General features: G+C 37.2%; 1 protein-coding gene across 1 annotated transcript in view; it reads right to left on the bottom strand.

Annotated features, from left to right (window-relative positions):
* The window catches only part of unc80 (unc80, NALCN channel complex subunit), a 1,117,323-nt gene that overhangs the window by 419,795 nt on the left and 684,122 nt on the right, over positions 1-13,406 (bottom strand). The gene's annotated exons all lie outside the window — the stretch shown is intronic.

A 13,406-nucleotide genomic window follows, 5' to 3' on the forward strand; every position in this document is an offset into this window, starting at 1 on the left:
GTGGTCCTGGGAGACGGGATATCAATTGCTATGGAATGGGAGTACGCATCTCAGACATATTCTGAGTCTTGGCCCTCCTTGTGCTCAGACAGCTAGGACTATACAATGCACCAGTGATCCCTAACCTGTTAGAGGACAAATCCTCAGAGAAACTACGTGTAAGCAGGGTAGCATGGGAGTAATGCAGACCTACTTTATTTTTTTGACAGGCAAAGGACTCCTTGGAAACAACTTAGTGAAAAAAATGGTATTCGATGGGCAGCTAACAATATTAACGAGGATTATGGAAGAAAAAAAAGAAGAAAAAAAAGCTGAGTTGGCAAAGACAATGCATCTGGATGTGTTAGGAGTCAATGATATTCAGGCAAGGGGTGATAATGAGGAAGAGAGAGGAAATTATAAAGGATTCTTGACAGGTGTTAAAAAGGGAAGGACAGACTGCTGGGTAGTCCTGTTAATCAGGAATAGTATTGCACTGAACAGAGTTTCTGTTAGGCACATAAATGAGCAAATGATGTAGACAGATTTAGCTGTTGGATGAATTGTGACAAGAATTGTCTCAGTCTACTCACCATGTGAGGGTGCACATGCGGGTGAGGTTGACAAGTTTTATGAAGTGCTGCCTGACATCGTAGTCAGGGTCAATAGCAAGGATAGGATAGTGAGAGTTGGAAACAGAACTGAAGGATACAAAAATGTGATGGGCAAATGTGGGGAAGATATAAAAGCTAATTGGAATGGGCAGTGTTTCCTGAACTTCTGTGCTAGTATGGGATTAGTGGTTATGAATACATTCTTCAAGGATAAGCCTATTCACAGCTACACATGGGAGGGTAGACGCACCAGATCCATAACAGACGATATCATAACCAAATTTGTATTCAGGAAATCTGTTAGGAACGTGCAGATCTTCCTGGGACATTTTGATGATACAGACCACTATCTGATCTGTAGTGAACTAAGTAACTCTAGGCCTACAACAGAGAAAATGAAATCTGTCTGGAGACGATTAAGGGTGGAAACTGTCCAGGATGAGGAAATTAGACCTAGGCACATGGATATGATTAGTAAAAATTTCCAAACAATAGACGGTAAGCAGGTTCAGGATACAGAAGGAGAATGGGTGGTACATTGGAATGCTGTAGCAGAAACAGCAAGGGAATGCCTAGGAACAACTGTGTGGAAAGACAGGAAAAAGCAAATATCTTGGTGCAATGATGAATTTCAAGCTTGTAAATGTAAAAAGAAGGTGTATCAGAAATGGCTCCAAACAAGGACTGATGCAAACAGGGAATTGTACTTACAATAATACCTCGTTACAGATGTTTCTGCAGGGGACAACAAAAAGGAACGTGTTAAGCGAGGAATAAAAACTATCCAACAGCGATATGGAAACACCGGATATGACTTTTTCTGACATGAGAGCATTTTACGTTGTGTATCCGTGGTACAGTGAAAATTATATCTGCCATTTCTAAAGATGAGAGGAAAGTATTATAAGTTGTGATAAACATAAGACAAAAAATATGAAAACCTTTTCCGCTGGGGCTTATAAAATAACAAATGCACTGAAATGAATGAAAAATACCAAATAACAAATATGAAAACTTGCATGAGGGCCAATAAAAGTATCAAAGTATTATTTCAGGTCACACTCTTTCTGAAACAAATGTTTGTAGAAGCCTTTTATTTTGGAGCAGTGGGTTAGTAAACTTCATTTTCTGGTCACACCCTTAGATAACAAATTGGAGGTTACACTCGACCATGTGTGACCGGGAGGAATGACTTTGGCCGCTATTTTGAATAAACTTCGACCAACTTGAGTGATCGAGTTGAAACTCAAAGGTGTGAGTTGAACATTCGCGACCCCTGCGTGCTTTAAGATGCAGACGCCAGTCCACTTTCTGACAGATTTTAATTCCGTCTTCATTAGTTAGGAATTTTATGACTTTTTTCCATATCCATAACTAGGCTATCACAAGACAAATATGCACCACGCTAGTCAATTTCACATGATTATATTCCTAATCCACTACCATATCACAGCAAATATTAGCTACACTTCACTGTATCACTCAACACAAAATAAATTTCAAACTTCAGAATGGAATGGGAAACACAAGCACAAACAGGCTCAATGTGTTATTCAGCAATCTTGTTGCTAACTGGCAAACAAAACTGAACATTCCTAAGGCTAACGGCTTGCTCTCCAAAGATGTAACTGATCCTGTGAAGTTCAGGAATTCAAGGCTTTTTCCCATAATCAAGCAACTGTAGTGACAACTCTTACCCGAATTGGAAATCATGTTTCTTTCATGAGGGATGAAAAATAACATTTACAGGGCTAGGAAAAATGTGATCATACTAAGCCGTAATAGCAAAAATTTGTGATGCCATATGTGAGGCATTTTTATATATATTGAATACAATGGGAATCGGGACTTCGAATTTATGATGTGCTAAGTGGGAAAACATGTTAATGAATAACACATTAACAAGGTTCCACTGTAGAGCAAAGAAAAAGTGCGAAAGAAATAACTGCTGAATCAAAGAAGTCGTCAGAATATTTTGCTAATAATCTAGAAAAGATAAGTCAAGCAGCAGGGAAACCTTTCTGGACAGTAATAATCTTAGAAAGGGTGAGGAAAAAGGAAATGAATAGTGTTTTGTATAAATTAGGTAAACTCATAATAGGTCCCAAGGAATCACTGGACAGGTGGAAGGAATATTCCGAAAATCTTTTCAATGTACAAGGAAATCTTTGGGCCATGATGTGAACAACTAAGGTCATGTGGAGAAGGACAATGATGTTGATAAAATTATATTTGAGGAAATGGAAAGAATGTTTAACTCCACTGTAATAAAGCTGTGGGAAATATATGAAATTAGACCCGAAATAGTAAAATGTAGTGAGAAGGCAGCGATGAAATGGCTTCATAGAGTAATAAGATTGGCATGGAATGTTAGAATCTTCTGATTGGACAAAAGCAGTAACTGCACTTATCTATAAACAAGTGAAGAGGAATGACAGCAATTATTTAGGTATTTCATTGAACAGTTATCAGGTAAGGGAGGGAGGATGCGATCAGTGGTTGAGAGTAAGCTGGATGAAAACCAGTGTAATTTCAGACCAAAGAAGGGCTGTCAAGATCAGATTTTCAGTGGGTGCTAGGTAATTGAAAAATGCTATGAGAGGAATAGACACTAATGGTTATGTTTCATAGATCTAGAAAAGGCGTATAACAGAGTACTCAGAGAAAAGATCTTCATCATACTGAGGACTATAGGATTAAGGGTAGATTATTAAAAGCAATCAAAGACATTTATGTTGACAATTGGGCTGCAGTGAGAATTGATGGCAGAATGAGTTCTTGGTTCAAGGTACTTATAAGAGTTAGACAAGGCTGTAATCTTTCACCTTTGTTGTTCCTAGTTTGCAGGGATCATCAGCAGAAGGGTTGAAAGTGGCAGAGAGGATTAAATGTAATAAGTATTTTGGCCTATGCTGACAACTTGGTTTCCCAATATCTTGGAACTTGAAAATAGGTGCAATGAATATGATATCAAAATTAGCCTTTCCACGACTAAAGAGATGTCAGTAGATGTCAGGCTGGGGATACAAAGCTAGAACAGGTAGATAATTTCAAGTACTTAGGATATGTATTCTAGCAGGATTGTAGTACTGAAAGTGAGACTGAATCACGGTGCAGCAAAAAGAATACAGTGATTCTGCAGTTGTGATCAATAGTACTGTAAGAAGGAAGTCACCGGACAAAACTGTTTTCAGACCAACTTTGCTCTACGGGAGTGAAAGCTGGGTTGACTCAGGTTATCTTATTCATGAGTTAGACCTAACAGACATGAAAGTATCAAGAATGATTGCTGGTACGAACAGGTAGGAACATTGGCAGGAGAGTACTTGGAATGAGGAAATGAAGGCTAAGTTAGGAATGAACTCGATTGATAAAGCAGTGTGCATAAACTGACTTTGGTGGTGGAGTCATATGAGGCGGATGAAGGAAGACAGGTTATCTAGGAGAATAATGGACTTGGTCGTGGAAGATAAAGGAAATAGAGGAAGACCAAGATGATGATGGTTACTCAGTTTCTAATGATTTAAAGATAAGAGGTTTAGAACTAGGCCACAGAGCTAGCGGCAAATAGAGGATGGCAGCAGCATTAAGTAAACTCAAAGAGGCTTGCAGACTGAACACTGAAAGGTATAACCGTCTGTAATGAATATGTATGTATACATGTATGTATGTAAAAATATGCATGCATGCACGTAGAGATTTCAAAAAGTAAGTTACACATGTCATCCCAAGCTAAGACCATTGCACAACAAGGGAGACGCAATGTTAGAAAAGAGAACATATTCCGGGCTTCCTGCAGAAACTACCCTGCTGTGGTACTGATAACAGGAGCATCACAGTGTGTGAGTTAAATGGTGCGTCAATTGGAAACGTACTCCAAAGTTGAAGCGTGTGGGACAGTATGATTCTTGTAGGCAAAACGTCTGAATTGCACAGACATTCACCATATAATTCTGGCAGAATACAGACCAAATGCAATATCACATTCAGCCATAGTGAAATGTTGCCAACAATTTGACCAAGGCTGCACAGACGTGGGTGATGCTGATCAGGAAGGAAGGCCGTTAACATCGACCACAGATGACTATGTCCAGCCAATCGAGGAAATGATCTACAGCAATCGCACAATGACTATCACAGACATTGTTCAGCAGATACTCATCTTAATAGGCAGTGCTCATTCCATTTTTGAAGATCGTCTGCAGTATCGGAAACTTTGCTTATGCTAGGTTCCGCGATCACTGACACCTGCACACAAACACGAGGTTTATAGTGTCTTTAGACTTCCTTTAGAGTTACACCATGGAAAGCAATGATTTCCTAGGCCACATCATTATGGGCAATGAGACGTGGGTGCATCATTTCACACCTCAAACAAGGAGAGCATCAATGGAATGGAGACAACTCCTTTCCTGCACGGAAGAAAAGTAAAGTCGTACCATCAGCTGGGAAGGTCATGGCCACCGGTTTCTTTGACTTTGAAGGAGCCGTGTGTACAGAGTGTATAGCAAAGGGCACAGCAATTAATGCCCATTGTTAATGTGCAACACTAATGTCGCTGTACAATGCCATAAAGAACAAGAAGTGTGGAAAATTAAGCAAAGGCATTGTTCTTCCGCACAAAAATGCAACACTCCACATGGGGCATACAACACAAGCCTTGCTTGAATGTCTTCAAATGGAGGTATGGATTCATCTGCCATACAGTCCAGATCTGCACCATGCAATTTCCATGTTTTCAGCAATCTGAAAGAACATCTGGGGGAAAAGAGATTTTCTAATGATGAGGGAGTTCATACAGCAGTTCTGGAATAGCTCCGTGACCAGGAGTGGATTAATATCATCGAGAAACTGAATGATTTGGTAAAACATTCAGTCCGTTATTTACAGAGACTTGGTTAATATGTTGAAAAATAGTGATATATATCTGTCACTTTATACTGAAGTTCAGCGTTCAATAAAAATTGCTTGGCCTGCCATAATAATGGGTAACTTATTTTTTGAAGTCCTCTTGTATGTATGTTGTGAAGTGCGCTGCAAGAGTTTATATATTTGACCTAGTTCAAGTAAATTTTGGGTCATTTAAAATTGTATTAAATGTTATCATTAAAAATTGTACAGGTACCACACGTTTGATTTTTCTGCGACTTGCACAAGACACAAGCTTCAAGATGTTTCCAAAGGACAAGATAACAAGTGTCCAATTAAACATTTCAATTTCATTGGTTTAAATAAATCAAAAGGTAACTCCTGTAGGGACAGTGGCCATTAATTTTGCTGTGCCATTTTCAGTTGCACCACACAGCTAATGGGCTACCTTTGGGACGCGCATTGCAGGGTGTCTTAATTCTGTCTTCATCATCACGTAGAGTGGATGTGTTGTCCTGGAGCTCTGTGCTTCATGGCAGATCTGCCTTCTCTGGGGGTAAGCAAATCTTAAGATTTCCTAGTATAACTTAATTTTATTTTATTTCATGATTTAATAAGTCACAGGAGTTTACCCATTTAAACATAAGAGTTTCATTTTTGGTCCGTATTGAACTGAGAATGGAAGATAGGAAAAACTAGAAAAGGTCCACCTTTTCAATACAAAAATGTTATAGTTTATTTATAACATGTATTTGCACTTGGGACTAGTTTCGACGCTGTGTTGGCGTCATCATCAGCCAAAAAATGGGAAAATAGGCCAGTGTGTAGGCATTCATATTACACAAGGTGTTACATTAAACAATACAAATCTTGCAAGGAGATAAAAACATGGATGAATATAGAAACAAATGAATCGTTGAGAAAGCAAAAGTTATACATGTTAAAAAATAACCTTAACCACACATCTTGCAGTGCGAAAATATTCTTCTTGAATGATTCCTGAGTATAAAACACACGTGCACACATTTCTGAAGAGCCAGCAGGCAGGACAAAGTAAAGTGAAACCTTAAGAGTTCTTCTGAGAAGAGTTCATCATTTTTCTATGTTCCGATTAAATAATGAAGTCTCCCTTGAGTTCCTGATAAACATACACAACAGGAAATTCTCCTTCACTCTCAACAATAGCTATAAAGACCAACGGTAAATTTCATTTTTCAAAGACGTGAAAGCATGATCTTGAACGTGATGTAACTCCTTTCATTTAACCCATTTTTTACACAAGGTGTTGCATTAAATAATATATCTCACGAGGAGATAAAAACGGGGACGAATGTAGAAACACATGCATCGTTGAGAGAGCAAAAGTTGTACATATTAAAAATAAGCTTAACCACACAACTTGCAGTGCAAAAATATTTGAATTTGAAAGATTCTTGAATAAAAGACGCACGCGCACACACTTCTAAAGAGCCAGCAGGCAGGAAAAAGTAAGGTGAAACCTTAAGAGTTCTTCTGAGAAGAGTTCATCATACTTTCAATGTTCCGACTAACTAATGAAGTCTCGTTTGAGTTCCTGATAAACATACACAACAGGAAATTAAACAATACACATCTTACAAGGAGATAAAAAAAAGGGAAAGTTATACATATTAAAAATAGTCTTAACCACACATCCTGCAGTGTGAAAATATTCGTCTTGAGTGATTCCTGAATATAAAACACACGCGCATACAATTCCGAAGAGCCAGCAGGCAGGAAAAAGTAAAGTGAAACCTTAAGAGTTCTTCTGAGAAGAGTTCATCATTTTTTCTATGTTCCGACTAGCTAATGAAGTCTTCCTTGAGTTCCTGATAAACATATACAACAGGAAATTCTCCTTCACTTTCAACAATAGCTATAAGACCAACGGTAAATTTCATTTTAAATATTGTGCAGAGACGTGAAAGCATGATTATGAACATGATATAACTCCTTCATTTAACCCAATTTTTACACAAGGTGTTACATTAAACAATACACATCTTACGAGGAGATGAAAAACAGGGCCGAATGTAGAAACAAATGCATCGTTATGCATATTAAAAATGAGCTTAACCACACAACTTGCAGTGCGAAAATATATGCCTTGAATGATACTTGAATACGAAAACGCACGCGCACACATTTCTAAAGAGCCAGCAGGCAGGAAAGAGTAAGGTGAAACCTTAAGAGTTCTTCTGAGAAGAGTTGTATTTTAAATACTGTGTAGAGATGTGAAAGCATCATCTTGAACATGATATAATTTCTTCATTTAACCACCTATGAAAGTCTCTCTCTGTATTACATAGCTTCATTAACACACCATTCTGTAGATGCACAAAATAATCTTGTAATCTTCACAGGTCCGGTATTCAGCTTGACAAGAATATAAAATTGGTATTCAGGAATACGTTTTTGAGAGTTTGGAGGTTGACTGTGCCAGTATTTGTGGTGTATTGTTGCAGCGTTACGTGTAGGGGGGGGGGCAGGTTTCTGTGATGTTTATTGCGGGACATGAGGCGGAAAAGCTATGTCGCGAGATGAAGAAGAAACAGAGCGTGATGTATAGTTTAGGTCTGGGGAGCGGCCATTGTTGGATTAGGAGGGGGGAGGGGAGGAGTGGTAGGGGAGGAGGAGTGGAAGGAGGGGAAGTATGGAGGGTGATGTGGTGAAGGTGTGTGGCGTGACAAAGTATTATGCATAATCTGAAAGACCGATCTGTTTTTCGGGATATTCATGTTTTTGAAAAATTCAATGAGAAAGTCGAATAGGATCTTTGGTTTCTCTGAGATATCATTTAAGTTTAGGTTGGGATTGAAATATTGGTCTAAATGAATATAGAGGTTTTCAGTAACGTCTAGGAGAGAACCTTTGTTTAGAATATCTAGTACCTCAAGATCTTGATTTATTTCAGTAAAGTTGTGCTTAAATTCTTTTATATGTAGGCCGACCGCGGAAAAACGGTTGTGTTTTATGGCATTGACATGTTCTGCATATCTGATTTTAAAGCTGCGTCCTGTTTGCCCTAGGTAAGAACTTTTGCAGTCTTGGCAAGAAAACCTATATACACCTGATTTAGAAAAAGGACTACTTTTATTTATTGATGAAGAGTTGTGTAGAATCTCTGTGCTTCTATTGTTAGTACGAAAGGCTATTTTAACGTTGTGTTTTTTAAAGACGTTAGTGACGTTGTAAATTTCTTTATTGAAGGTAAATGTGGAAAACGTGGCAGTGCTAGTATTGTCTTTTATTAGGGTGGTTTTTGGGCGGTGTCTGAATTTATTGATTATTCTTTCAATAAAGGATTCATTATATCCATTGAATTTTGCTATAGAGCGGATGGTGTTCAATTCTTTATTTAAGTTTTTTCTTGACATCGGAATTTTGAATGCTCGGTCTACTAAGCTATTATATGTAGCCGCTTTGTGTGTTTGGGGGTGTAGTGAGTCATTTCTTATAGTAGTGGCCGTTTGAGTGGGCTTTCTATAGATACTATATGTGAACGAAGAGGGGTGCCTATTGATTGTTAGGTCTAGGAAGTTGATGGAGTTGTTTGTCTCTGATTCTAAGGTAAATTTAATGTCATGATCAATGTTATTAAGGTTTTTGAGGGTGGATGGTGCGTCTATGGAGCGTTCATCTAGGATTATATCTCCTCGTGAGATATATTATTTAATGTAACACCTTGTGTAAAAAATGGGTTAAATGAAAGGAGTTACATCACGTTCAAGATCATGCTTTCACGTCTTTGAAAAATGAAATTTACCGTTGGTCTTTATAGCTATTGTTGAGAGTGAAGGAGAATTTCCTGTTGTGTATGTTTATCAGGAACTCAAGGGAGACTTCATTATTTAATCGGAACATAGAAAAATGATGAACTCTTCTCAGAAGAACTCTTAAGGTTTCACTTTACTTTGTCCTGCCTGCTGGCTCTTCAGAAATGTGTGCACGTGTGTTTTATACTCAGGAATCATTCAAGAAGAATATTTTCGCACTGCAAGATGTGTGGTTAAGGTTATTTTTTAACATGTATAACTTTTGCTTTCTCAACGATTCATTTGTTTCTATATTCATCCATGTTTTTATCTCCTTGCAAGATTTGTATTGTTTAATGTAACACCTTGTGTAATATGAATGCCTACACACTGGCCTATTTTCCCATTTTTTGGCTGATGATGACGCCAACACAGCGTCGAAACTAGTCCCAAGTGCAAATACATGTTATAAATAAACTATAACAGGAGTTTACCCGTCGATCTTTCTATCAGAAAACAATTGTAATTTATGATGGTGTAAAGATGTCTTACATCCATTTTCACATTGGCACAAGGCAACCTTTTTCTAACAGTTTTGTAACTTAAATTAATTTTTCATTATGCCTGGGCTCAGTAATTTTGGTTCATTTAAAAAAAAATTCTTTATGACCTGTATTTTTTATTTCTTTGGTGAAGGTGGTCGCTTCAGATGTTCAACTTGTAATTTTCTTTGAAGCAACTTCATTTCATCAGGGTTTGTATTTTTTGTGTTTATGCTACCAGTAGTCTACCTTATTTCCTTTTCCTTAATGTTTTTGTAATAAATAAGTGTTAACTATAAGTAGGTATTAATTAAACTATTCTTTGGTCAAACTTTTGGCCACAAAAGTCCTTCAATCCACAACCTCATAGGGTTCCTTCCGTTATCCACATACTGCCATTAGTTTCTGTGTATTTTACCTTGTTTAATTTTGATTGTATGATATAGTTTTTACGATTCTAAATTTTATTCAATGTTCCAAGTAATAATTATTTTATTGAGCCACCAATCACCACTACATTGGTAGCAGAGCATGGTTTTCGTGAACTGAATCTTTGGAAAGGGTGAATTAATTAATGTTAATTTTCTTTTAAAAGATGTAATTACCGTGTGTGCACTCCTTATCCTTATTTATTTGTGTTTTTTCATGATGGTCGCTCGTGTTCAACATTCACATCCGAAGGGAGTCGCCTATTATCTCCACATAAGGCCTCTGAATGCGTTTGGTATTTTGTCCGTGATGCGGGTTTTTTTGCTAATTTGCTTTACGTTGCACTGACACAGGTAGGTCTTATGGCGACGATGGGACGGGAAAGGCCTAGGAATGGGAAGGAAGCGGCCATGGCCTTAATTAAGGTATAGCCCCAGCATTCCAGCATTTGCCTGGTGTGAAAATGGGAAACCACAGAAAACCATCTTCAGGGCTGCTGACAGTGGGATTCAAACCCACTATCTCCCGGATGCGAGCTCACAGCTGCGTCTGTGATGTGGAATCTATGTTTTGCTGTTTTGAAACTGTAATTACCTGAACGTTGGAGGTAATGGTAAGACACTGTCCATGACATTCTATTTCAGTCTGTTGTCAATTTATGTTAAAAAGTTTTGCCTGTGGTAAGCTTTCTGCTAACCAAGTGAATATTTTAAAGCTATATTAACATTACAATTGCCATTTTCTGAAAGTCTTCCGTGATAAAGTTTTATGTGTTATTAATTTAAAGTTTTCTCGATCCATGTGTTTTGATTATATTGTCTGCGTAATCACCTATTGCTTTCAGCTATGTTATTTAATTGCGCTAAGTTTTGTACTTCCCTGTGTTACTTCATGCTTATTATCTTTCTAACAGCTGATGTATGTATCTCTTGAAGACAGCTGAGTGCTTTGACCTACTAAGAGTTTGTTGTATTCTTCTTGTCCTTCTTCCATATTACGTCATTTAAAATTTGATTATCATACCGGTTATCATGTATGTGTTAATAAGTCTTCAGCATGTAGTTTCACTGAATGTTGTTAATCTATTCTGGTAACTTCTGAGTAACAAGTTGTAGGTTTATCTTCATAATTCTTTCAACGATGTTCTCAAAAGTTTATTCTGTTTTGTAAATCAGATGTTTCAGTAAATTAGTTCGCAAATTTCAAATTCCATTTCTAGTCACCTGCTGTGTATAAGTACATTTGATTTGGCACTATTGTTCATCTGTATTAATTTGAAATCTTCTCATATGTCGCATTTTGGCTCAGTGTTATGTCTAAATTTCTGGTCATCATCCTCAACATTTCATATGTTTTACTGTATTTTGTTCTTCTACTGTACCTTGGTTCAATTCTGAGTAAATATGGCATTACTTAGGGTGTTCCTAGTCAGTTGCTAAATTGTTAAACCAGATAGGAGATTATGGGGTCTCTTAATCTGTCTGAAAATTTTCCAGATCATCTGCTGAGCTTTTCAATCATGCAATTTTCCATTTTTGTCATTTATATTTTAATTTATTGCATGTATTCCTATATTTGGTAGGAAAGGTGTCTATGAAGTCTTGGACAGTCCCACAGGGTGAAACGATGCTCACCGTATTTTTAGACTAGATAACGCTGAGGCCATAATGGCAATTTTGATGAGTTATGGTTGTGCACCTGCACTTATGACATGTATTTAAAGTCCTGCGTTCATCTAATATGAGATTCTTTAGCAAGCTTTTTCCTTGGTATTAGATGGGTAGACATAGGATATTGTCCATTTATCATTGTGAATTATTATGTGCTAGGAGGGTTTTCTTCAAAAGTTTGGTTTCTGTATCATTACCCTGAGCTGTTCAATCCATTTACATCGTACGTCATTAAAATTTGTTCTTCATAGCTATTCGAAATTTGGAAATTTTGCAGAAAATTTTCATGTGTTATGGTCTTCAGTAAGAATATTTTCAATTAAGTAATCCTTAAAAACTCTGCCTTTATTTTAATATTCACAGTCATTATATTCATCAGTTTCTGTATAGCCGTGTCTTCTAAATTAATTTACACAATTTGCTAGATTATGGGATCTAGTAGGCTGAGTAAGGAATTTCTAAATTCGGTATCAAGCCTTGTTGTATTTGTCCATCAATTTTTTTGTAAATATATAAATATGGTGGGTGATGTCATTTGTATTTGTTCTGGATACCTTGGGAAGCCAAGTGAATTGAGACTTAACTTGAGGTGCTGAGGGTTTATCGCCCTCCTGGGAGTATGACACTGGTCCTTAAACGCCTCAGATGCTGTGTGTCGTATACGATACACAAATTTCAGCAAGTTTGTCTCGCGATAGAACCGTTGTGTCGCCAGATACACAAGTTGCTTGAGTTCAAATGGGTGCCGGTAGATGTCAGCATGTACTACAACCGGTCTCAAGGCTGAACGGTACGATTTGCTGGCCCAGTGCAGTAGTTCCTGAGCATGTGCAGTAGGAGGACACTACAAAAATGGCACAATCTTGTAAGTACATGATTTTTTTTTTTTTTTTTGTTACTTACCTGCCTAATACTCTTATAGACTAGGAGTTTTTTTAATGAAGGGGATGTAAGCATTTCTATCAACTCGGGGCAATTGAACTGTTAGATGTACAGCATCTATTTTCCATGGGTCATATAAGACACAGTGGTTCTTACTGCATCATAACTGTTATTTACAAGTGATGAACTGAATTTTATTTTTCATATTTTTCTCTATTTTTAACAATTTACTTACCACTTATTGTTGATTACTGAAAATCATACAATTCACAATAAGTATATTTTGAATTGGACAGTGTCAAATCCCAAGTTGAAATATGGAGGTTGAATTTCTGAATAGTGGTATCAAATTTATCATACCACAAATGAAACACTTTCAGTGACATTTTATTCCCCATCTTACTAAAAAAATATATTTCTTTGGATTTGAATACAATGTCTGTGAATACCCCACCCTTTTAATACCTATAAGTTATTTTCTTGAAGTACAATTATGATGTTTGTACTTTTTTTGGGATATCCATTACGATGTCTTACCTTTGATTCCCAAGAATATCCATGTACTGGGCTGTAGGCACCAGAGTAGTGAAAATTCCTGACGAGATGACACAGAAACATTTCTTTTCAATTTGAAGCAATCTGAAAATT

Source organism: Anabrus simplex, chromosome 1, assembly GCF_040414725.1.
Source record: "Anabrus simplex isolate iqAnaSimp1 chromosome 1, ASM4041472v1, whole genome shotgun sequence".
Taxonomy (NCBI): Eukaryota; Metazoa; Arthropoda; class Insecta; order Orthoptera; family Tettigoniidae; genus Anabrus; species Anabrus simplex.